This window comes from Pleurodeles waltl, chromosome 4_2 (assembly GCF_031143425.1).
Source record: "Pleurodeles waltl isolate 20211129_DDA chromosome 4_2, aPleWal1.hap1.20221129, whole genome shotgun sequence".
Classification (NCBI taxonomy): domain Eukaryota; kingdom Metazoa; phylum Chordata; class Amphibia; order Caudata; family Salamandridae; genus Pleurodeles; species Pleurodeles waltl.
The window spans coordinates 187,194,179-187,219,676 of NC_090443.1; the positions used below are offsets into that span (position 1 = coordinate 187,194,179).

Here is a 25,498-nt window from a genome sequence, read left to right on the forward strand (position 1 = left end):
ACTATATTGCGCATAACTTTCTCAGTCCTGGTGTTCTGAACAAATTGATAGAGAGAGAGACTAAAATCTAGAATTTGATTAGTCATTTGCCGGGTCAGCACCCAGAGCGTTTCTTTTATCTGCTAGCTTACGGTTCACAAATTGTTCCAACTTTTTATGATCGGTGAAGAATATTGTGTTACCATCTACATCTACTCTCAGTTTAGCCGGGTATAACATTCTATAATCTAGCTGCAAAGTTCTTAGCTGTTTCTTTCCTGTCAGAAATTGCTTCCTCGCTTCCTGAAGCTGCAGTGTAAAGTCAGGGTACAACGAGAGAATCATTCCCTCGTATCGCAATGTTTTCAACTCACTTGCCCGTTTCCATGCAGCATCACGGTCCCTATAGTTCAACAGTCTTGCTATCACTGGGCGAGGTGGAGCCCCCGGTGGAGGCCAGACCGTCAGAGACCTATGCGCCCGTTCCACAACAAAGAACGTTGAGAAAGTGTCCTGCCCCAGCAGTTGTATTAGCAAGTTCTCAACAAATTTCTCCATGTTTACGATCGATGTGGACTCCGCAAGCCCTACGATGTGAAGATTGTTCCGTCGAGAGCGGGACTCCAAATCATCCATTTTGTGTTTAAGGATATCCAGTTCCGTGTTCACTTTTAGCTGTCCAGTTGCTAGTGTAGTGTGTCCATCCTCCGCTGCTGATACACGCCGTTCCACTTGGTCCAAACGCTCTGTTTGCTTATCTAGTCTTTCCGACATTCTATCCACTGGGTATGATAGAGAGTCGATTTTGCTGTCTATTTGAGTTAGACTTTGTTGCATAGTTGTTAAAATGTGGCGCAGGTTTTGTTCATCATGATTTGGGGCGTCTGGGGTCCCCTCAGGTCTGGCTTCAGCTCCGTCATCAGTCTGACTCATAGTTTTACGTCTCTCGAAATGCAGTTTAGGCTGTGCTTTATCATGTTTTCCCATGTTGGTAGGGGCTGATGACTTTTCCTCGCAATCTGTTTCCTGTAGGTATCAGTATCCTCTGTGTCCCGAACTCTTACCCCTACAGGCTGCTCCAAAGGGTCAGTGCCCCCAATCTGATGCCCAGCTCTGGTTTCCAGGGACGTCGCGATCCGCCCCCGGTCCGGCAGCGATCAGCGCGCCGCAATCAGCTCACTTAGGGGCCTTCTTACTTTTGTTGTGTGTGCGCGCGATACGCCGCGCCGGCCCTCACCGAAGCGTCTCTCCAAGTTTTGCTGCAGCCGTATCAATTCTGGGCTATCTGGTTCGGTACCCTGACAGCAACAGCGGTAGGTTTCTCTCTGCTCACCCTGGCTCACCTTTAGGCCTTTGCTTCTCTCGCCAGGTTAACTGCGCCTCCGATCTGGAAGGGGAGCGCTGCCACGTGCTTTCTATGCCACCCGGGGGCTCCCACAGTTACGCTGAGCTGACCGGGGTTGCCTTCTGTGCACCCACATTCTTGTCCCGGGGGCTGTTGCTCCCGCCGCCGCACCCCTCGGGATCTCTCCTGCCCCACATCCGCGCCGTCTCACAGTTTCCGGGCCTTGCCCGATTCGCTCTGGCCCTCGCGCTCCGGCTTTCCAGCCCGACACTCACGCTGGGTCTCGTCTGAGCCCCCAGATGGCAGAATCTTCTCCCCTGACGTATAGGCATCAGTTGCTCCCCCAGGGAATTCGAGAACTCGGGTTAGGTCTGCAGGATTGTAAAGGATTTTCTGGTAGCCGGCGGAGCTCCGCTGAAGCGCGGCCATGTTTCGGCTTGGCAAGCTCCGCCCCCAGAGCGCTGGTCATATTGTTCACAGTTATCTAATCAGAGTCATTTCTAGTAACTCTCTCCTTAAAACAATTGAAATTGGTGAATGCTTTACTAAAACAGAAATCCTACAAGTGAAAGCGGCTCTCCCAGCAGAGTGGGAGAGCCAATAATACAAATTCACTGCACTTGTTTCATAATGTTTTGCAAGCATTCTTTTTCAAAACATTCTTGGTCGTACCTCAGCCTGTGGTGGTCTTAGGACAATGGGATCACCACCAAAACATTCACAACAACAAGCTCTTTCTGACTACATCATCTTTGGGTCCCCACCGTAGGTTAATGGGGACCCCAAAATAATAACCCCTCCCCCTCCTTCAGTATCTGTAAAGCCATTCTCATGGCCGGAACTTTTGTTTCACAGTTCAAAGTAGGTTGTGTTTTAAGGGCCTTCTTTGTACTTTTATTGTTATAGGTCTGCTACCCCTGAAAATGTGTAATGTACTTTAAGCTCTAGGGGCCACATATATGGTTGCACTGCACTACTTTCTGCCATTTATTGTGTGATTATGTTCTCTAGGGACTAACTATACGGTTACATGACCATTTTTTTTACAAATGCTGTTTTCATTGTGGAGTCCTCTAGGGGCTGTCCTAAGCATTACAGTCATATCAACATATTAAAATATTTGTGGCATGGAATCTTGTCCCATAAATGCATTTCAGGCCATCACTTTTAGGTAACATTTTTGTACATAACTCAACCTGTGGTGGTCCTGGGACAATGGGGCCACCTTCAAATCATTGACCACAATGTGTTCTTTCCATCTGCATCATCTCTGGGTCCCCACACTGTTAGTGGGGACTACAAAATAACACCTACCACCATTCATTAACTTTATAAGCTTTTTCATGGGTGGAACTTTTGTTTTACATCTGAAGTTATGTTTTGGGCCTTGTTTGTAATATCATTGTAAAAGTTCTGTTAGCCTTGAAAATGTGTAATGCACTATGTTCTCTAGGGGCTTAAATATGTAATTATATTGCAATACTTTCTCCCATTCTATTTTCATGTGGTTATGCTCGCTAAGGGCTGACTGCATGATTACAAGGCCATGTTTCTTCCAAATGCTATTTTTAGTGTGGTGTTCACTAGGGGCTGTTCTAAGCATTGCAGTCAACATACTATAATATTTGCGGCACAAAAACTCACCCCATCATGCTTTGCAGGACATTACTTTTACAAATTTGTTTTGCTCCTAACTCACCCTGTGGTGGTCTTAGGACAATGGGACCACCTTCAAAATGCTGTTTCTGCCTACATCTCTGGGTTAGCGGGGACCCTAAAATAATAACCCCTCCCACTATTCATTGTCATTTCAGCTTTGTCATGGCCACAACTTTTGTTTTGCAGCCGCAAGAAGTTTTGTTTTAAAGGCCTTGTTTGTAATATAATTGTGGTAGGCCTACTAGCACTAAAATGCCACCTAGGGTTCAGTATATGGTTCCACTACATTAATTTCTCCTGTATTATTTTCATGGGGTAATCTCCTCTTGGGGCTAACAATATGGTTACATGATCATGTTTCTTCCAAATGCAATTATTGTTATGGTGCCCTCTGGGGCTGTTTTGAGCATTATAGTCTAATGCCAAAAGTTTTTATTTTTGATAAAGGTTTATGTGGTAATGGTATATGTTTTAATAATCTCTCTTTATTACCATTATGGCCATAATTTAGGCCAATTTAACATCCTTGTTACACTATGACTGTTTGAACACTCTTGATATGTTTGGGTGACCGTTCTAGTTTATTTCTCTTGTTACTCCTCCATGGCTGTCTTGAGTCTTTTTTTGTGGGGGGGGGGGGGGTTGGGGGGAGGGGGGCTTTTGTTAGCCCGCCAGCAACTCTGATGGTGGGGTGGAGAAAGTGGTATTCAATTGGAATTAGCATGGCAGATTTGGATTAGGATGCTAAATGGCACAATTTTCATTTTTTGCTTCAAGTAGAGGATGAAAGTAAATGGAAGTGCTTTAGTTATATGAAGGGCCACTGGAATTATATAGCAGGACAAGAACGAAATTTTGAGGCAGGGTTGACCAATTTATGTGGCAAAAAGTCCAGTTATGAATTTACAATGCCAATAGCTCTAACTCAAGCAAATGGATGACCCATTGCATTGCAAATGCTTGTTTTAAACTGCACAAGGTTACCGGTAATTGCTTTTCCTAAATGACCAATTCGCATTTAGGGAATGCTTTGTACATCTGATTAGGAATCGCAAATAGGTAATCCCTATTTGTGACTTACTATTTAGAGGATCAAAAATGGTGACCTCTACTGGGTGGAAATCGCATTTTGCTTTTCCCTAAAGGGCTTTGTACATCTGAAAAACCCATTTATAATTTCTTAACGGCATGAAATAGCGATTTGGACAGTTATAAAATGCTAAATGGCTTTGTACATCTGGTCCTTAGTCTTAAACATGTCTACTTATAGAACACGCATGGTATCGGTGTGAGCGCTCATTTGCTGTTTAGATAAAAACATTAGAGAAATCACGTCATACATGGGCTTCACTCACTCAGCATAGTGAGACAAGCAAGTCCGTCCAAAGTTGTGGAAACCCAGTAGGGATTGCATGTCAGGAGGCTGCAAGGTAGCACCCTTCTGAAGGATGTCCGGAGGTAGATTGTTGCCCCCACTGGATGACTTGTATCCTAGGAATGTCACCATCAGGTAGGCATTGTTTGATTTCTAAAGTTGATTTTATAACTGTTTGATCTTAATATGGTCAGCATTCTGTCCAACCTAGTTAGGTGTAGATCTAAATCATAATCAGTAAACTAGACATCAATGTATGACAGCACCTTGGGATCTGTTTCTAAGACCTCCATGATGCATGCTGAAAATAAGCCTGGACTGTTCTTATAGCCCATAGGCAATCATTGAAAAGAGAGCTACACCCCATCCAAACTGAAAGCGGCTAGATATTCCCTTGCATGTGCTATATTTTGACTAATAACCCATTGGAAATTTCCAGGGTTGTTATGTATTTTTTTCTGCACCAGATTGGTAATTAAACCTGTGCCATGTGCGTTTTGTACCAGATAGGTTTGCATATGCGAATGCAGATTCCTTTAGTCTAAAACTATTCAACAGTAGCTGTCTGGTTTGGAGACAGTAAAAAGGGGATGTGTTTATTATGCCTTGATATTTCGGTTGATCTGACATTGCTTTTATGCCATGTTTGCTTCTGGCTTTAAAAGTTATTGCAGCTTGTGGTTTAGGTTTGCGGCATAAGGGAATGAAATGTGGACTTGATTGTTCGTCCTACACCACTTAATTCCTGAATAAGGCCAGAGCCTGTCTTACAGCCCATTCAGTGGTGTAGATTTCACTGAGTGAGCACCGTACCCACGTCTGGCCACTTAGGGCGACTATTGTATAAAAAAAATAAAAAAAAACAGATGATGGACGGAATGCTGAAGGCGGACCTGGCCTGGCAGTTCGGGCTGGACTCTTCCCAGGGGAACAGGGTCAAGACTGTTTTGCATATAGCTGGATCCAAACTGGAATGGCTTGGCTGTAAATGTTTGATTTGCTCTGCATTCTGTCCATCATCTGTTGTTTTTGCATTGTCACCCCAAGTGGGAAGGGTACGCCCAGACATGGGTCCCGTGCTTGCTATGTCACCAGATCAAGCTAGCCTGGCTGGTGAAGGGTGATATCCTAAAACTGGTCCTAGAATGCTTGTTTCTGGTCCAGGGAGGACATGACTTGGCAGTTCGGGCTGGACTGTTCCCATGCGGAACAGGGTCAAGACTGATTTGCATATGACTGGGTCCAAATTGGAGTGGCATGATGATCAAAAAAAACGATGGATTAAACACAGATCTTTGTGACTGGGGGTAAATGTTTGCATTGTTCAGCATTCCGTCCATCATCTTCCGTCCTGGAAGTGAAAGGACTGCACTTTGCTTTCTACATCCTGAGGGCCATCAAGTAATTTACCTGCCAGCTCAAGTGGTGCCAAATCCAGTTCCTAGGTCCTTGGAAGTCAGCTGTGGTGCAGTTAAAAAGAAACTAAGCACATCGACTCCATAGTGACTTCTGAACTGGTACCGCTCTCGGATGCCGTGCCTCCTGCACCAGAGTCATGGTCCTCACTGAATGCAACAACTGCAACCTACAACACAGGCCCAACACTGCTGCTGAAGTCCTGCCACAGCATTGAGTCCCAAGTGCTGTGTCCCTGACATCTGGGATACCCAACTCCTCCGCAGCACCTGTGGCCTCATGGTGTGATTACGACACGGCAAAGTCGTCACCTCACATCTTGACCTTCAGGATTCATCGACCTTGCCGGGTCGTAAGGAACAGACACCTCGCCACTGACGCTGTATCACCTCCCATGCAATCAGAATGAACTGACGCCTTAACTCCCCTGCCTAGCAGTAAGGTCCTGACACCTCAACTCTCCTGCCTAGCAGTAAGGAACCAACGACTCACCTCACAGGTAGCAGTAAGGAACCAACAGTGCATCAGCACTGCCAACGCCTCACCTCCTGTGACAGGCCCGTACTCCCTTGCGAGTGGCGTCGGACTGTTGGGACCAACTCCATCAAGACGTTGCGATAGCCCCAGTTGAAGGTATTGTGTTTCTAAGTGCTTTACTAAGGTTTAATCTTTTAATGTATGTATCTGTACTTGTTTATATTCGATTTTTGTCGTTTTAGTCTTGTTTTACTCTTATAAATTATGGCTTTTTTTGTCAACTGGTGTGGAGTACTTTTGTTGTGTTTTCACTGTGTTACTGTGTGTGTGTACAAATACTTTACACATTGCCTGGAGGTAATCCTGACTGGTTGTGCCAGCTACCGATGGGGATGTACAGGAGTTATCTTAGCTTTGTGGCTCCCTTACCATGACTAGAGTGAGAGTCCCTATTTGGACAGAGTGTAAACCACTGCCAACTAGAGACCCCATTTCTAACAACAGTGAACTGATTCAACTGAATTTGGAATTAAAGAATTAGAAAACCCACAGACTGGGGAATTACCTTTTATGAGACAAGCTTGACAAACCTACAGAAATAGGTGATCCCTTATCCCCAGTTGGAGGTAACCATGATTACTTAGAGTGTCTCTGCAATGATGTAATAGCGGTTCACATATGTGAATAGTGAAAGACTACTCTAGGCATAACTGTAAGATACAAGCCCCACATTGGGTGCCAACTATTGCGTAAACTACAACTTTTCCATAGTTCTACAAGGTTAGCTTTCCCACCCACGGTTGACACAGGTTAACGTGGTTCAGTGCACAAGCACTGAAATTGAAAGACAGATTTTTGTAGCACTGTAGAACCCTACCCAAGATATTGTTGAAGTAGAGTTATTACTTTTGGGTTACCAACAATCCCTATAAGGTGATCTGGGGCACTGTGGTAACAGAAACAAATGTATTTCATTATTCACAATATAACACACACACCACTTTTAAATAAAAACATTTATTATGACAGAAAGAACCTGTTTCTCAATGTCATCTAAAACCTAATACTGTAAACTTACCTCTATGTGCTAAATTGAGAGAGCATGGAAAGCAGAGCAACTTGCAGTCTAGGGTTTCTTGGGGAGAAGTGACACACTGCATACCACATTGACAACAAGAGCTATCATTATCAGTGGAGGTGTGAAGATATTGTTCCCTGCGAAGGGCAAACACGCTGGGGTAGCAGCCTACTGCCAGGACTCATCTTTATCGGCACTGAGCAAGCAGTAGCATCTTTGAAGTGTGTTGGCAGTAGGTGAGACCGTCTTCTGGCAGTCTCGTGCGATAATCTGGATGAAGGCCATCTCCTCACAAGTGGTCAAACGGCAGTCCTTATGTGCTAAATCTTATCAGAGTTTGGAATTTCTGAAATAAGTTTAGGAAAGTCTAGCATAGATTATGTGCATCAAGGTGCACATTTCATGATTCTGTATGAACATATAAGGTGAGAGGACGTCAATTCAGACTACACTATTTGGCTGTATGTCTGTACTTGTTCTTATTTGACCTTGACATGGTGATAAGTAGACACTTGCCCCAGACATATGTTTTATCAGGTGTCATATCGGTCATTAGTCGAACAATCTGACACTTTCACAGGTCTTAAAAAGATATGGTCAGACAACATCTGTGTCAAATGGTAGACATGATAATGATTATGCATAAAATGAGAAAGATTGCAGCCTTCATTGTGTGAAATGGCCAGCTCTATTGTCTAAAATGGCAGCCCCCCTCCCCCTGTCTAAACATGGCGATGCCCATTGTCTAAAAATGGTGACTGGGCCTACTTAAAATAGAGTAAAACTAGTCAGGCCTTAGGGGCTTTACGTCAGTACATCACCCGGTTCATCTTACAAAGCAAGTTTCTACCAAGGTAAATGTACAGGACTCAAATCACATTATATGAACTGTTGACTGTTTTCCATTGCTCCTGTTTTTACTGGAACATCTGCAATAACTTGATTAATAATGTGTGCAGTGTTAATGTCTGCAACGTGGACCTCTTTCTATGAGAGAGGTAGGTTTGGGACCTCTATAGAACAAACTATCATCAGTATTGATCAAACATGATTTTGGACGGCCATTCATCTCACAGTCTACATATGGGCCACTCTGGTCTACCTCTAGGACAGGGCCAAGGATGCAGTTCTCCTCCTTCTGCAGGTATTGACATTGTGAACGTGTCTCTGGTGAAAACTGAGAAAATGATTGCTCAGAACCAGTGGATTCTGTTGGTACCCTGTATTGTATGGCAGTTTGTCTCATGTAGTAATGCAAAACTGGAGCGGTAGGCATATTCGTATGGCATTGTCTCTGAATTTGCACTTTATGTATAGGAGTCTGATAGGCTGCAGCGGCAAACTGTGGCCTTTATGTGCTTTGCGTTTTGCTGATTCTGGGGATCTAAATCATTCTATATTCGATCGCTGTTCTATACCCACTAGTGCTTCCAGTGTCCAGTTTCAACGCATGTGTGGCAAGCAGTGCTCATTTTTAGCAAATTAATATTGGTATTCTCTCCAGGTTTACATTCACATTTCCTGTACATTTTCCTTGACACTGCACCATCTTATTTTCACTCATTGCATTCCCTGCATTCCATTAATTCCAAAATTCTGTAACAACTCAACCTCTAAATCCGAACTTATTATCTGATTTCTCTTTCTCTCAGTCTTCTTCATCTGCACAATCATAAGTTTCTCCTTGATATTTTTCTTATTTGTGTCAAAACTACTACTACAGTATTTGGATTATGTTGGACTTTTGGCCATACGCATGGTCATCCCTAGTCTTTTTGCCTCCTTCCTCCTGGTTTTTCTGACCTTTCGCTGTTGGCTCTAGGACTCTGAGCACTTTATCACTGCTGACCAGTGTTAAAGTGCAGGTGCTCTCCCATCTAAAGTTGGTATGATTGGCTTATACCTGATTGGCATATTTAATTTACCTATAAGTCCCTTGTACAGTGGTATCTCTATACCCAGGGCCTGTAAATTAAATACTACTAGTGGGCCTGCAGCGCTGCTTGCGCCACCCACTGAAGTAGACTTTCAAACCTGTCTCAGGCCTGCTAGCGCAGGGCCTGTGTGCGCAGTTTTCTGCCACAGGGACCTGGCATCTAAATTTACTTGCCAGGCCCAGGACTCCCCTTTTACTACATGTAAGTCACCCCTAAAGTACGCCCTGTGGGCAGGGTGCCATGTATGTAGAAAGGCAGGACATGTGCCATATTGCATGGCCTGTCCTGGTAGTGACAAACAGCCTAACTTGGTGTCTCACTGCTGTGAGTGCTGCCTTCTCATAGGATTGCATTAGAAATGCCCTGCCTTATGTATAGGGGTATTGTCTGATTTATGAGGGCTAGCGTAGGCGTGTTTGGTATGGTTGTGATGGTGATAATAAATACTGCTTACTGGTGTGGGTGTATTTTTTATTACTATCACAGAAATGCCACTTCTAGAAAGTGCGCATTTATCTGTGCTTATGATTCTGGTGTTTTGCAGCTTGACTCCAATCCACGTCTGGGCAGAGTGACAGTTGGGGCTTTGTGCATACTTTTCAGACAGCCTGTACACAGGGAGGGTGGAGGTGTCACTGAGGTGCATCTACATACTGAATAGTCTTCCTGGGCTGAGAGAAGGGAGAGGCGGGGCACACCTACATTTGTAAAGGCTGTGCCCTGGCCTCACACAATAGGGTCGTTAACCCCCCACTGATGTTTGGAGCCTGTGCTGAAAGGAGAGAGGGGGCACTCCCAGAACCAGTTGTAACTGGCTGGAACCTCCTCTCCCTACCACTGTAAAACACTGTAAGAACTGACTATAAGTACAGGGGAATTTTCCCCACAATTTGAACATTCTTGGAACTTGGAACTGGACACAGAACGCTGATGAATGGACTCACCAGGAAACCGCCATGGACTGCTGCTGCTGTGCTGACCTGTGACCTGCCTGGTCACTAGGAGGAACTGCCACCATCTGCACCCTTTGTGCTGGCCTGTAGCTGAGCCCACCAGCCCTGTGCTCCTTTTTGCTTAAGTTGTTCCCAGGGGCAGGGTGCTGTGGCCCCTGACCCCTGCACCGATCTCCTACAGCGTTGCTTTAGCGCTTAGGGAAAGCGCTCTTCCTTATAGCTGCTGCAGAGGATCACCGCCGCAACCGGGGCTGTTGAGGTGTCTTAGCGCTTTGAAAGCGCCTTTCTTGTGTCCAGGGAAATCACCGCCGCAGCCCAGGCTGCATGATTGTCTTAGCGCTGTGAAAAGCGCTTGATGGAAATCACCGCCGCAGCCCAGGCTGCCTAATTGTCCTAGCGCTATGAAAAGCGCTTGATGGAAGTTCACCGCCGCAGCCAGGTTCGTTGGTTGCCTCTGAGCGCGAGGAGCGCGCTCAGCTCTGTGCCCCCGGGGCACAGGAAGGATCACTTTGGTCGGAAATCGGAGCTGGCACGCTCCTAGCGTGCTCCCGGGGGACGCGCCCTTCTCAGGGTGCCCCCGGGGCACCAAGAGGCCCATCCCGGGCCGCAACGTCATCCGAGGGAGAGGCTGCGCCTCTCCCTCTCTAGCAGGAGTCCCGGAGGACTCGCCTGCTCTGCCCGGGCCGGGCGCAGCCTCACCGGAGGCTCGCCCTGGCCCCTGGCTCTCTGGTTGGCCCCCTCGCGGGCCAGGAGTCACGAATCTAGGGGTCTCCCTCCAAGAAAGGGCCACGGAGGCCCCGGGAGACCCCCGACGGTAGCGGGACCCCCGGAGGGGCCCGCCTTTGTACAAGGAGGGGGTGCGAGGCGCCCCCCCTCCCCTCTTTGACCATTGGGTGACCTGGGCCCCCCACAGGAGGGCCGGTGGAGGCCCGGGGGAGCCCCAGTGATCGCGGGCCCCAGGAGGGACCCCACAGCAATACCGAGGGGGTGCGTGCCGCCCCCCTCTTCCCCAAGGTTCCAAGGAGGCCCCCTCATTGCGCAGAGGAGCGCTGGGGGCCCCTTTCTTCTTTGTTTTAGGCACTGGAGGTGCCTTTTCATCATTTACAGGTACTTTTTAAAATGGACCAATATGATTATGAATGGAAGTTCTTGTTACAGACTTTTCTAATTGTGATATATTGCCTACCTGTTACATGATGCTTTTACATATGTGTGCACATGTTCCTTTTATGGACATGACTTGCTAATATGTTTCCCTAACTTGCCATAGATTTTCTAATGTTCCTACTATGGGCGTTTTATGATATCCTTATGATAAGTGTTCTAATGTAATTACGTGTTTCCTGACTACTGCTTATGTTGCAGAATATTGAGTAACCTGTGTGTTATGTGTGACTACTGCTAGTTTGCAGAGTAACTAATGTGTAACGTTCTGACAACTGCTAAGGTAGCAGGATAGTACTGTTATGTGATGTTGGTCTAATAATTACGTTGTGTACAATACAGTGTATTTTTATATAACCTAGTGTTGTGTTTCCTTTGTGGTGGGGATATTGCGTCACATGTATGTGTGTGTTGTGCAAACGCTTTACGCATTGCCTCCGGGTTAAGCCTGACTGCTCGTGCCAAGCTACCAAGGGGGTGAGCAGGGGTTATCTTGGACGTGTAACTCCCTTGCCCTGACTAGAGTGGGTAAGTTCTGCCTGGCTGAGGTGCATACCCTAGCCAACCAGAAACCCCATTTCTAACATTGGAAGTCAGCGGTGAGGATAGGACTTGCGCTTGCACAATACCATTGTGACTCATTATTTCACTACAAGGATTGCGTTTAGACCATCACATGTTTGGCTTCTCTTAACTTTCTCTCTTTGGTCATTTTTCCTGTTTTCAGTTCTCACGCTTGGGTATTGTGGTTGTCACAGTTGAGTTATTTGTACCTTTTCAAGATGGGGCTTACCTTTGATTTAGAGGACCTGCTGTTTTACACGCAGGGGGAATTAGAGGGGTTCTGTAGAGAGAGAGGGCTGCCTGTAGAAGGGGACCTCAGGAGATCTCTGAATTTCTTTGAAAGGTTTGTGACATTTACCCAGGGAGGGAGTGTGCGTAGGGGGTACCCAGAGGATCCTGAGTGTAGCGAGGGTTCCCAATGGGAGGGCTCTCAGACCTCATCCCTAGAGAGTGGTAGAGAGACTGATCAGGAGGGTGAGAATGACCGGTCGGGGACGCCAGTTGACAGGGAAGGCCCCAGTGATAGGGAGTCCCTTGCTGGGTCCAGTGTAAGAAGCAGGGCTACCTCTCATTCCATGACGCCTGATGAGCTAAGAGATAGGCGGGAAGAGAGGGACCTGAAGTTGCAGTTAGCGCGCCTAGCTGTTGAGGAGAGAAGGGCTGAGGTAGAGAAGGCCTTAGTACAGGAGAGAATGGCAGAGGCAGAGAGGGCCTTTGCCAGAGAAAGACTCGCTCTAGAGCGCAGTCTGAAGGTTCTGGACTCACCAGCGTTGCAGGTGGAGTCCAGTGGTGGCAGCAATGTACAGTGCTGTAGCAAAGATGTTCCTCACATACCCATAGATCTGGTACCTAGGTTCCAAGAGGGGGGTGACATACGTCAGTGGTTAAAGGAATATGAGAGGGCTCTGGTAGAGCGCAGGATCCCTGAGAAGGATTGGGGAACTGGCCTAGGGAGTTTTATTCCTGAGGAGGGGAGGGATGCCCTACTGACTCTAGAAGAGAGTGACAGGGAGGGGTACTCCGCTGTGAAGAACGCACTGATTGTGAAGTATGGTTTTTCCCCTGAGGAATACAGAAAAAGGTTTAGGGGTGGTAAGAAACTGTCCCACCAGTCTTGGGAGGAGTTTGTGGAGGATTGCTGCATTGCACTAGATGGATGGGTGAAGGGTAGCACAGTAAACAATTTTGAAGGGCTGTTTAATCTGATTCTCAGAGAGCACCTGTTTCGTTGTTGTTTTTCAGAGTTACGCCAACACTTGTCAGTGTGTGAGCTCTCTGACTCCAGGGAGCTTGCAAAGGAGGCAGACTTCTGGTTGCGTACCAGAGGGTCTGGTGTGACATTAGGGGGTGTTCCTAATGAGAGTGGTCTAGGTGTTTCCCAACAAGGTGTGGTGGGAAAGGAATGGAGTGTCCCAGGTAGGTCCCAGTGGACTGGGATGGGTGAGGGACCCCATGTCCCGTCTCTGAGGAGAGGGAATGGGGCTGGGCTGAGGCCCAAGGTGCCCAAGATACCGTCCCAGGCCCCTGAAGGTTCCATGAGTGAACGCCAGGAGGTGAGCCTAACCTGTGCCGTAGGGCCAGCTGTTCAGAAGGATCCCATTTTGTCATTAGGATTTAGGCGGGTGGCTGGTGATAGCGTTCCGCCGGTCCTGGTGTCTGGTAGTCTCGCTCTACAGCGGAGGAGGCGGAAATCCAGACATAGGGTTGAGAGGGGGCTGCGGGCCCCAGTGGAGAACCTGGAGGGTCAGGGGTCAGCTCTGAGTGCAGAGCCCCCCAGGAATGACCTTGGTGAGACCATTTCTGGGCTGGGGGGAATCCAGACTCTGTCAGATGGGCAGAGGTCAGGAGACCTGCGCCAGCCAGACTCTTGTATGGCCCTTGGGGAAAGTGTTTCCCTTGTGGGGGGTAGGTGTGCCCCCCAGGAAGTCCTGGTGCGCCAGGCAATGATTCAACCGCAGGGTGGTGACTCTGGGTTGGATGATCAGGTTCAGGGGGTAAACTCTGACCTGATGGGGAGTACGTGTGCTCCCAAGGAAGTCCTGGTGCGCCAGGCAGTGGTTCAACCGCAGGGTAGTGACTCTGGGTTGGATTGCCAGATTCAGGGGGTAAGCTCTGATCTGGTAGGGGGTAGGTGTGCTCCCAAGGAAGTCCTGGTTCGCTGGGCAATGGTCCAGTCTAAGGGTGTCGTCCCTGGACTTGATAGACAGGTTCAGGGGGTAAACTCTGACCTGGTTGGGGGGGCGGTTAGTGTGCTCACCCCCCTGTGTGAACCTTCTGGTGGCTTCTCCCGAGGTGGGGAGACGCAGGACTCTGGAAGTGGGGTTCAGGGAGGGGGAAGCCCGTCCCGGACCCCGGTGCAACCCAAGGGTGTCGTCCCTAGGTTGGGTGGTCAGTCGCCAGGTAGTGATCCTGGGCTGGCGAGAAAGTTGTGCAGGGCTGCTGTACCCAGCACCCTGGCAAGTGTGGATTCTGGTGATACCCCTCCTAGGAGAGGAGGGCGGAATCCTAGAAGGAGGGGTAGAGGGAGGAGAGCCTCGCCTCTAGCCCCTGTAGAACCTATGGGTGCGGACCCTAGGTTGGTGGATCAGTGGCAGGGTAGAGCCCCTGAACTGATCAGAAATGGAGTGGAGACAGGTTGCTTTGCACCTGGGGCTACCGCCCCCCACTCATTATGGTTTCAGAGACCAGAGGCTCCTAGATGGCCTGGGGCCTGGTTCTGGCCATTGGCAGCTAGAGAATCCCCGTGGGTTGGTCTAGGCTGCCTGGGACGCATTGACAGAGAGATCCCAGTGGAGTCAGGAAGGCGTAGAACTGGAACATGCCCCTGCTGTTGTGGGCCTGGGTCCTTGTTCTATCGCCCCAATCAGGAAAGTACATCAAGGTATTGATTGTTCTCCCCTGGATTTTGGCTGGTAGGGGGTTGTGTTGGACTTTTGGCCATACGCATGGTCATCCCTAGTCTTTTTGCCTCCTTCCTCCTGGTTTTTCTGACCTTTCGCTGTTGGCTCTAGGACTCTGAGCACTTTATCACTGCTGACCAGTGTTAAAGTGCAGGTGCTCTCCCATCTAAAGTTGGTATGATTGGCTTATACCTGATTGGCATATTTAATTTACCTATAAGTCCCTTGTACAGTGGTATCTCTATACCCAGGGCCTGTAAATTAAATACTACTAGTGGGCCTGCAGCGCTGCTTGCGCCACCCACTGAAGTAGACTTTCAAACCTGTCTCAGGCCTGCTAGCGCAGGGCCTGTGTGCGCAGTTTTCTGCCACAGGGACCTGGCATCTAAATTTACTTGCCAGGCCCAGGACTCCCCTTTTACTACATGTAAGTCACCCCTAAAGTACGCCCTGTGGGCAGGGTGCCATGTATGTAGAAAGGCAGGACATGTGCCATATTGCATGGCCTGTCCTGGTAGTGACAAACAGCCTAACTTGGTGTCTCACTGCTGTGAGTGCTGCCTTCTCATAGGATTGCATTAGAAATGCCCTGCCTTATGTATAGGGGTATTGTCTGATTTATGAGGGCTAGCGTAGGCGTGTTTGGTATGGTTGTGATGGTGATAATAAATACTGCTTACTGGTGTGGGTGTATTTTTTATTACTATCACAGAAATGCCACTTCTAGAAAGTGCGCATTTATCTGTGCTTATGATTCTGGTGTTTTGCAGCTTGACTCCAATCCACGTCTGGGCAGAGTGACAGTTGGGGCTTTGTGCATACTTTTCAGACAGCCTGTACACAGGGAGGGTGGAGGTGTCACTGAGGTGCATCTACATACTGAATAGTCTTCCTGGGCTGAGAGAAGGGAGAGGCGGGGCACACCTACATTTGTAAAGGCTGTGCCCTGGCCTCACACAATAGGGTCGTTAACCCCCCACTGATGTTTGGAGCCTGTGCTGAAAGGAGAGAGGGGGCACTCCCAGAACCAGTTGTAACTGGCTGGAACCTCCTCTCCCTACCACTGTAAAACACTGTAAGAACTGACTATAAGTACAGGGGAATTTTCCCCACAATTTGAACATTCTTGGAACTTGGAACTGGACACAGAACGCTGATGAATGGACTCACCAGGAAACCGCCATGGACTGCTGCTGCTGTGCTGACCTGTGACCTGCCTGGTCACTAGGAGGAACTGCCACCATCTGCACCCTTTGTGCTGGCCTGTAGCTGAGCCCACCAGCCCTGTGCTCCTTTTTGCTTAAGTTGTTCCCAGGGGCAGGGTGCTGTGGCCCCTGACCCCTGCACCGATCTCCTACAGCGTTGCTTTAGCGCTTAGGGAAAGCGCTCTTCCTTATAGCTGCTGCAGAGGATCACCGCCGCAACCGGGGCTGTTGAGGTGTCTTAGCGCTTTGAAAGCGCCTTTCTTGTGCCCAGGGAAATCACCGCCGCAGCCCAGGCTGCATGATTGTCTTAGCGCTGTGAAAAGCGCTTGATGGAAATCACCGCCGCAGCCCAGGCTGCCTAATTGTCCTAGCGCTATGAAAAGCGCTTGATGGAAGTTCACCGCCGCAGCCGGGTTCGTTGGTTGCCTCTGAGCGCGAGGAGCGCGCTCAGCTCTGTGCCCCCGGGGCACAGGAAGGATCACTTTGGTCGGAAATCGGAGCTGGCACGCTCCTAGCGTGCTCCCGGGGGACGCGCCCTTCTCAGGGCGCCCCCGGGGCACCAAGAGGCCCATCCCGGGCCGCAACGTCATCCGAGGGAGAGGCTGCGCCTCTCCCTCTCTAGCAGGAGTCCCGGAGGACTCGCCTGCTCTGCCCGGGCCGGGCGCAGCCTCACCGGAGGCTCGCCCTGGCCCCTGGCTCTCTGGTTGGCCCCCTCGCGGGCCAGGAGTCACGAATCTAGGGGTCTCCCTCCAAGAAAGGGCCACGGAGGCCCCGGGAGACCCCCGACGGTAGCGGGACCCCCGGAGGGGCCCGCCTTTGTACAAGGAGGGGGTGCGAGGCGCCCCCCCTCCCCTCTTTGACCATTGGGTGACCTGGGCCCCCCACAGGAGGGCCGGTGGAGGCCCGGGGGAGCCCCAGTGATCGCGGGCCCCAGGAGGGACCCCACAGCAATACCGAGGGGGTGCGTGCCGCCCCCCTCTTCCCCAAGGTTCCAAGGAGGCCCCCTCATTGCGCAGAGGAGCGCTGGGGGCCCCTTTCTTCTTTGTTTTAGGCACTGGAGGTGCCTTTTCATCATTTACAGGTACTTTTTAAAATGGACCAATATGATTATGAATGGAAGTTCTTGTTACAGACTTTTCTAATTGTGATATATTGCCTACCTGTTACATGATGCTTTTACATATGTGTGCACATGTTCCTTTTATGGACATGACTTGCTAATATGTTTCCCTAACTTGCCATAGATTTTCTAATGTTCCTACTATGGGCGTTTTATGATATCCTTATGATAAGTGTTCTAATGTAATTACGTGTTTCCTGACTACTGCTTATGTTGCAGAATATTGAGTAACCTGTGTGTTATGTGTGACTACTGCTAGTTTGCAGAGTAACTAATGTGTAACGTTCTGACAACTGCTAAGGTAGCAGGATAGTACTGTTATGTGATGTTGGTCTAATAATTACGTTGTGTACAATACAGTGTATTTTTATATAACCTAGTGTTGTGTTTCCTTTGTGGTGGGGATATTGCGTCACATGTATGTGTGTGTTGTGCAAACGCTTTACGCATTGCCTCCGGGTTAAGCCTGACTGCTCGTGCCAAGCTACCAAGGGGGTGAGCAGGGGTTATCTTGGACGTGTAACTCCCTTGCCCTGACTAGAGTGGGTAAGTTCTGCCTGGCTGAGGTGCATACCCTAGCCAACCAGAAACCCCATTTCTAACAGATTACTTCAGCATTTTATCAGTACTTTTAGTCTGCCAACACTTCACACTCTATTGAAACTAAGAGTTAAGCTTTGCACGCAAACCCAAAGTGAAAACTGAAACGAATCTTCTAACACCTTCCTTTTCGTCTTCTATAAATTTGCATAAGACTTTCATAATCAGCATGCACTGACTCTTTTAGCTTTTGTGTAGCTCTCATTATTTTTACCCAGTTCACTTCTTTTTCTGGCACCTTCTTTTTAAAATATTCTCTCACCACTCTGTATTTTTCCATGATCAGCTGGAGCATTGTTAGGTGAAACTCTAGTTGGTTATTCAGTTGGCCAAGTGGCAACAGCCTTGCACTCTGTCCTTTTTAATTACTATGAACAACCCCTTCAAATATTGTATCCAAATCAATCCAAAGCATCTTCAAAATTGTTACTAACCTACGAGCCTCCTCATATCGCTTGTCAAATTCCTTTCTTGATTTTGGAAAATTTGTTGTAAAGCGATAGAGATCACCCCTAGTCAAGTGAACATGCCCTTTTTAGGTTTGGCTTGCACGGCGCTTGCTCTGTGCTTGTGAAATCTGTTGTATTTTATATAAAATTTAAACTATCCACTTGCTTTCCTTGCTTTTCCATGATTTACGTGCTTGCCACTTAATCTTCCCCCATTTCTATTTGCTGTAGCATACTGTTTCCTTTTTGTCCTCGTGTTGTTTCTCCTGTGCTTCTCTTATCAGTTTCCTGGCGACTGAATACTGTTTGCATCCGCTTTGCTGGAACTTCTTGTCAGCACCTACGTGTGTTTTGAGCAGCGCGCTCACTAGTCCCCTCAGGACCGAAGCAGGGACCCACTCTAGAGCTCCCTTCTGAGCAACTCCTGAAGCGTCACATGTCTTTGAAGGGATCTCTTCTCTGTTTGTTTGCTCCCTGCTTCTTCTCTTTCCTTACAGGTCCAATATCAATAGTTTCATCTACAGATATATCACAACTTAGAGAGACACACAGCTAACCGCAGGGTGTGACTACATTGCATTTCCCGCACACCTATTCAGTGACAAGGAGCGTGTGAGAGCTAGGTATTTAACAGGTTCGACGCCATGGACATAATGGTTACGTCCATGGCTGCGCCTGTGTGGCGCCATCTACGTAACCATTATGTCCATATACCGGCCCTCGGGGGAAGCGCTAGCGCTCCCCCTGAGGGCCGCTCCTCCATCCCCCCGGGTCAGGGCTGGAAGGAGAATTGCTTCCCCTCCACCCCGACAACCCCCAGTGACGTCTGATGACGTCAGCATGCAAAATCGTGCTGACCTCATCAGAGGTCACCTCCCATCGGCGACGGCGGAAGAGAAATGCTCAGCATTTCTCTTCTGCTCGGGAGGAGGGGGCCAGCAGAGACATGAAAGGAAAGGCCTTTCCTTTCATGTCTCTGCAAGCATTTCTGCTGCCCGATTGCGTGGCAATTGGGCAGCAGAAATGCCCACTAGACACCAGGGAATTTTTTATTTCGTGAAATAAACCTGAGGGGGAGCGGCCCCTTGGGCAGGGCCGCTCCCCGGGGGCAAATACTTTTTAGGCCATTTCTGCCCCCCCGGAGGGGCAGAAAACCCCCTAGACACTAGGGATTTTTATTTATTTTTTAATTTGTATTTGTTCTTCCTTTTATGTTTAGGGAGCGACCCTTTCAGCAAGGGTCACTCCTTGGGTAGGCAAATTGTTTCTAGGCCGATCTGCCCCCTAGACACTAGGGATTTTTTCTTTTATGTTTAGGGAGCGACCCCTCCAGCAAGGGTTGCTCCCTGGGGGGCCAAATCATTTCTAGGCCATTTCTGCCCCTCCCCTCCCCCCCCGGGCCAGATCGGCCTAATATAGTTAGGTTGATCTGCCCCCAGGGGGGCAGAAACAACTAGACACCAGGGATGGGTGTGTGTGTTAATGTGTGTGTTTTGTTTGGGGGGGCTCCCCATGGGGGCACATTACTGTTGGCCATATCTGCCCCCCTTGGGGGCAAATCGACCTATTTTTGCAAAGGCCCTTCTGCCCCCAAGGGGGGCAGAAAGCCCACCAGAGACCAGGGAAGATTTTTTTCAAAATAAGAGGGTGGGGGTATGGCCATACTCCCATCCCAAATAAATGGGGCCAAAGTTGTTCAGCCCACCAGTGGGCAGATGGGGCAATTACCCCCGATCCACACCCCGGTGGGGCAGAAAGTCTACTAGATGGCATGGACTTATGCCCCCACCCCAACTGAAGGCGGTAACAGTCTTTCAGATCTCCCCCGCACAATAAAACATTTTATACCACGGCAAACAAGAAGACATTTGTGTATTTTGGGTTTTGGTTTTACATTTGGGCCATGAGAGCTTGTTAACTCTCAAAATCGTCCAACTTGGAATGGTGAAGGCTGCACTTTTTTTACTTTGGGACGCTGCCATGTAGAAAAATTCACAAGACCCAGACACATCTGAAAACTAAACATCTGGTTGATTCCAGGGTGGTGTGCTTCAAATGCACCCTGCACCATTTTCTTACCCACAATGCCCTGCAAACCTCCAACTTGGCTGAAAATCACACATTTTTCCCACATTTTTGTGATGAAACCTTCCGGAATCTGCAGGAATCCACAAAATTCCTACCAACCAACATTGTCCCATCTATACCGATAAAAATTCTGCTGCACTTGTCAGCCTAAAAATGTTTTTTTCAAACTGCCCTTTTGGACCCCCTTTGGATCCCCCTCAATTTCAACATGTTTTTGGCCCTTCCCTGTCACAGGCACTTGGCCCACCTACACAAGTGAGGTATCATTTTTATTGGGAGACTTGGGGGAATCCTGGGTGGAAAGAAATTTGTGGCTCCTCTCAGATTCCAGAACTTTGTCACCGAAATGAGAAGAAAAAAGTGTTTTTATAGCCAGATTTTGAGGCTTGCAAAGGATTCTGGGTAACAAAACCTGGTGAGAGCCCCATCTTGGATTCCCCTAGGTGTCTAGTTTTCAAAAATGCACAGGTTTGCTAGGTTTCCCTAGTTGCCAGCTGATCTAGAGGCCAAATCCACAGGGAGGCACTTTGCACCTCTGTTTTCTTTGGGAAAATGCGATGGTCTACGTTGTGTTTTGGGGCAGTTCCTGTCGCTGGCGCTAGGCCTACCCACACAAATGAGGTATCATTTTTATCGGGAGACTTGGGGGAACGCTGGGTGGAAGGAAATTTTTGGCTCCTTGCAGATTCCAGAACTTTCTGTCACCGAAATGGGAGGAAAACGTGTTTTTTAACCAAATTTTGAGGTTTGCAGAGGATTCTGGGTAGCAAAACCTGGTGAGAGCCTCACAAGTCACCCCATCTTGGATTCCCCTAGGTGTCTAGTTTTAAAAAATGCGCAGGTTTGGTAGGATTCCCTAGGTGCCGGCTGAGCTAGAGTCCAAAATCTACATCTAGGTAGTTTGCAAAAAACACATCAGATTTCAATGTAAAAATGTGATGTGTCCATGTTGCGTTTCCTGTCGCGAGCATCGGGCCTACCCACGCAAGTGAGGTACCATTTTTATCTGGAGACTTGGGGGATCACAGAATAGCCCCTTGTCTTTCTCTTCATTTTTTCCTTCCTTATGTTAGACAGTGTGTAAAAAGACGTGTAATTGAGAAATGCCCTGTAATTCACATGCTAGTATGGGCACCACGGAATTCAGAGATGTGCAAATAAACACTGCTTCTCAACACCTTATCTTGTGCCCATTTTGGAATTGCAAAGGTTTTCTTGATACCTATTTTTCACTCTTTATATTTCAGCAAATGAATTGCTGTATACCCGGTATAGAATGAAAACCCATTGCAAGGTGCAGCTTATTTATTGGCTCTGGGTATCTAGGGTTCTTGATGAACCTACAAGTCCTATATATCCCTGCAACCAGAACAGTCCAGCAGACGTAACGGTATATTGCTTTAAAAAAATCTGACATTGCAGGAAAAAGTTACAGAGTAAAACGTAGAGAAAAATTGCTTATTTTTTTAACCTCAATTTCTATTTTTTTTTATTTCAGTTGTTATTTTCTGTAGGAAACCCTTGTAAGGATCTACACAAATTACCCATCGCTGAATTCAGAATTTTGTCTACTCTATGTTTAGGTTCCTGAGATCCAGCATTGGTTTCACACCAATTTCTGTCACTGACTGGATGGAGGCTGAAAGCACAACAAATCGTAAAAATGTGGTATGTCCCAGTAAAATGCCAAAATTGTGTTGGAAAATTGGGTTTTCTGATTCACGTCTGCCTGTTCCTGGAAGCTGGTGATTTTAGCACCGCAAACCCTTTGTTGATGCCATTTTCAGGGAAAAAAACACAAGTCTTCTTGTACAACCCTTTTTTCCAATTTTTTTGAAAGAAACAAAATTTTCACTGTATTTTGGCTGATTTCTTGGTCTCCTTCAGGGGAACCCACAAAGTCTGGGTACCTCCAGAATCCCTAGGATGTTGTTAAAAAAGGGCTGAGTGCTCGTCCAGTCGAAGATCAGGCGTTAACCTGAAGTTCTCAATTTAAAGGTTTCCCCATCCATCTTTGCATAAAGGTCACCAGTGCAGAAAATGACAAACTTACCGGAAAATGCCAAGTCCCATTGTGCAGGAAAATCACTAAGTGTAGGAGGCTGGCCTGGTTTGTAGTGGGTACCTTAGGTACTTACATCTTATACCAGGTCCAGTTATCTCTTATTAGTGAAATGTAGTAGTGTTCTAGCAGCTTAGGCTGATAGAGGTACCTGTAGCAGAGCAGCTTAGGCTGAATTAGGAGACATGCAAAGGTCCTGCAATACCACTATAGTTACACAGTACTTATACACAATAAAAGACAATACTCAGTGTTACCAAAAATAAAAGTACTTTAAGATATTGTTGGCCTTGTGTCACTAAAATAGAGGCAATAATCCTTCTGGAGGTACGTATTATATTCACTATATACACTAGAGACCAAAATCAGGTAAGTAAATAGTTATAGGATAGTGCAAATAATAGAAAATACCATAGAATTCAATAGGAAGAAATAGGCCTTGGGGCAACACAAACCATATACTAAGAAAGTGGAATGCAAATCACAAATCCTCCCCTAGGCAAGTGTAGTGTGTAGAGTGGCGCTGGGAGTGTAAGAAAACCACAAAGGTGAGTAAAATACCCCCCCAGACCCAGGAAAGTAAGAGTAAAGTACTGCAAGTTTCCTCAGGACACACTACAAGTCGTGATTAGAGTTATTGCAAGAACCAAGCAAGACTGCAAGCAACAAATGGTGGATTCCTGGACCTGAAGACCTGTAAAGGGAGGAGACTAAGTCCAGAAGTCGCAGACAATTCCAGGAAGGACAGGAGCCCCTGCCATCATAGAAGATGGTGCAAAAGAGGATTCTCTTGTTGAAAGAAGAATGCAGAAGAGCACCAAAGAAGATGGCTGCGGGTTCCTACGTGATGCAAAAGATGTTCCATGTCAGGATGTTGGATGCAGGTGAGTTGTAGTGCTGGATTCATCCAACAAGCCTTGGTTCAAACAGTGTTGCATCAAAATGGCGCTGCCTGGACCCAGGAGGGATCTGGGGGCCTCAACTCAGACTGAGGAGGCAGAGGGGGCTCCCAACACTGGAGGGAACCCACAGATGACCCGGCAGCACCCACGAAGGTCCCCGGACACGGGGTCAAAGAAGGTGCAAATTGCAGTTTCTGCAGCACCACCAAAGAAGGTCCCACCCCGCCAAAGAACAACTCAGCAAGTTGAGCGTCGCAGGATATAGTGCTGGGGACCTGGGCCAGGCTGTGCACGAAGGATTCTTGAAAATAGTGCACAGAGGCCTCAGGAGCTAGAGATGGTGCGGTGCACAGGGGTACTGTCGCAAACAGGGAAAGCAAGCTCTTACCTCTGCCAACTTTGGACAGCTGGACCTTAGGACAGTCTGTGTTGAAGGGGTCCACGACCTGTATTCCAGGGAGCACGCTCGTCACCAGGAGAAGAGTCCCAGGGAACTGGTTGTCGTCTTAGAAGATGCCTGCTGGAGCAGGGAAGTGACTCCGTCACTCCACGGGAGATTTCTTCAGTCCTACTGGTGCAGGGTGAAGACACAGTAGCCTTTCTGGATACTTTTTTGCAGTTACAGCGGTTCCTGGAGCGGTCTGTGGTTGATCCGACGGTCAGGTGATGAAGCAGGAGTTTTGTGCCAGAGCAAGGACTGGTGGGTCCCTGAACCGGTGTAGAATGGCTTATGCAAGGAGGGCACCATCTGTGCCCTTCAAAGCATTTCCAGAGGCTCTGGGAGGCTACCCTTCCCAAGCCTGTAACACCTATTTCCAAAGGGAGGGGGTGTAACACCCTCCTCCCTAAGGAAATGCTTTGTTCTGCCTTCCTGGGACTGAACTGCTCAGACCACAGGAGAGCAGAACCCTGTCTGTGAGGTGGCAGCAGCTGGGGCAGCAGTGCAAGCCTCAAAGAGCTGGTTTGGCAGTACTGGGGGTCCAGGGCGGAGTCCCCAGGATGCATGGGATTGGCCCCCCAATACCAGATTTAGAATGGGGGGGACAATTCCATGATCTTAGACATGTTACATGGCCATATTCGCAGTTACCGTTGTAAAACTTCATATAGGTATTGACCTATACGTAGTGGACGTGTTTAATGGTGTCCCCACACTCACAAAGTCCGGGGAATTGGCCCTGCACAGCGTGGGGGCACCTTTGCTAGTGCAAGGGTGCCCTCACATTTAGCAACTTTGCACCTAACCTTCAGTAAATGAAGTTTAGATGTATAGATGACTTATAAGTTGCTTAAGTGCAGTGAAAATGGCTGTGAAATAGTGCATGCACTATTTCACGCAGCCTGCAGTGACAGTCCTGTGAAAGGGTTTGTCTGGGCTCCTTATGGGTGGCAAAAGAAATGCTGCAGCCCATAAGGATCTCATGGAACCCCAATGCCCTGTGTACCTAGGTACCAAATATTAGGGGCTTATAAGGGGGGTGCAGTCTGCCAATTGGAATTGGTGAATGAAGTCACTAAACATATAGTGACTAACTTGGAAGCAGAGAGAGCATAAGCACTGAAGTTCTGGTTAGCAGAGCCTCAGTGACACAGTTAAGCACTACTGACAAGACACACATTAGGCCACAAACTATGAACACTGGGGTGCTAGCTAGCAGGATCCCAGTGAGGCAGGCAAACAGACTGACACACAGGCCAAAGGTGGTGGTAACCATGCTAGAAAGAGGCTATTTGCTCACAGTAAGAAATTGGACAACATCCCTAGTAACACTGATAAACACCTGTCTCATTCCAAAATTCAAGGGATTATGTAGGAAATATTCTCATAGAAATGCATGGACAGTGCAGATTTGTTATGGTGTAAGCAAATAAATTAATTTTCAAGAAACGACTTTACCATATACTTTGCCTTGCCACATAAGCACTATCCCACTATATGAATATTAATTCAGCCCTATCTGACATAATATCTCCACATTGGGAGAAAGATGCAAGAGTGAACTGAAGGGGCAGGGAGAAGCTGTAAATGGATTGAAGAGGCCCAAAATGGCTTTAGGATTACTGCTGCCTCAATGTTCTGTGCAGGCATATTTAACTGCAGCAGCCACGTGTTTCAGAGGATAGCTTTCAGGTATGTTTGTATTTATAAATAATTAAACATTGAGTGGAAACAAATCAAACTTGATGGGTTTTATAATTTACTATGTAACACTGCAAAACCCTAA

At 47.8% G+C, this 25,498-nt stretch overlaps 1 protein-coding gene across 15 annotated transcripts in view; it reads left to right on the forward strand.

Annotated features, from left to right (window-relative positions):
* DUSP12 (dual specificity phosphatase 12) overlaps positions 1-25,498 on the forward strand; it is a 696,805-nt gene that overhangs the window by 177,819 nt on the left and 493,488 nt on the right. For 3 of the 15 annotated variants that reach the window (XM_069231051.1, XM_069231059.1, XM_069231053.1), the window contains one exon: positions 21,893-21,977. The exons of the other annotated variants lie outside the window; for them this stretch is intronic. The gene's annotated coding sequence lies outside the window, so the exon portion shown is untranslated. The remainder of the gene's footprint in view (positions 1-21,892; positions 21,978-25,498) is intronic. 15 annotated transcript variants of the gene reach the window in all.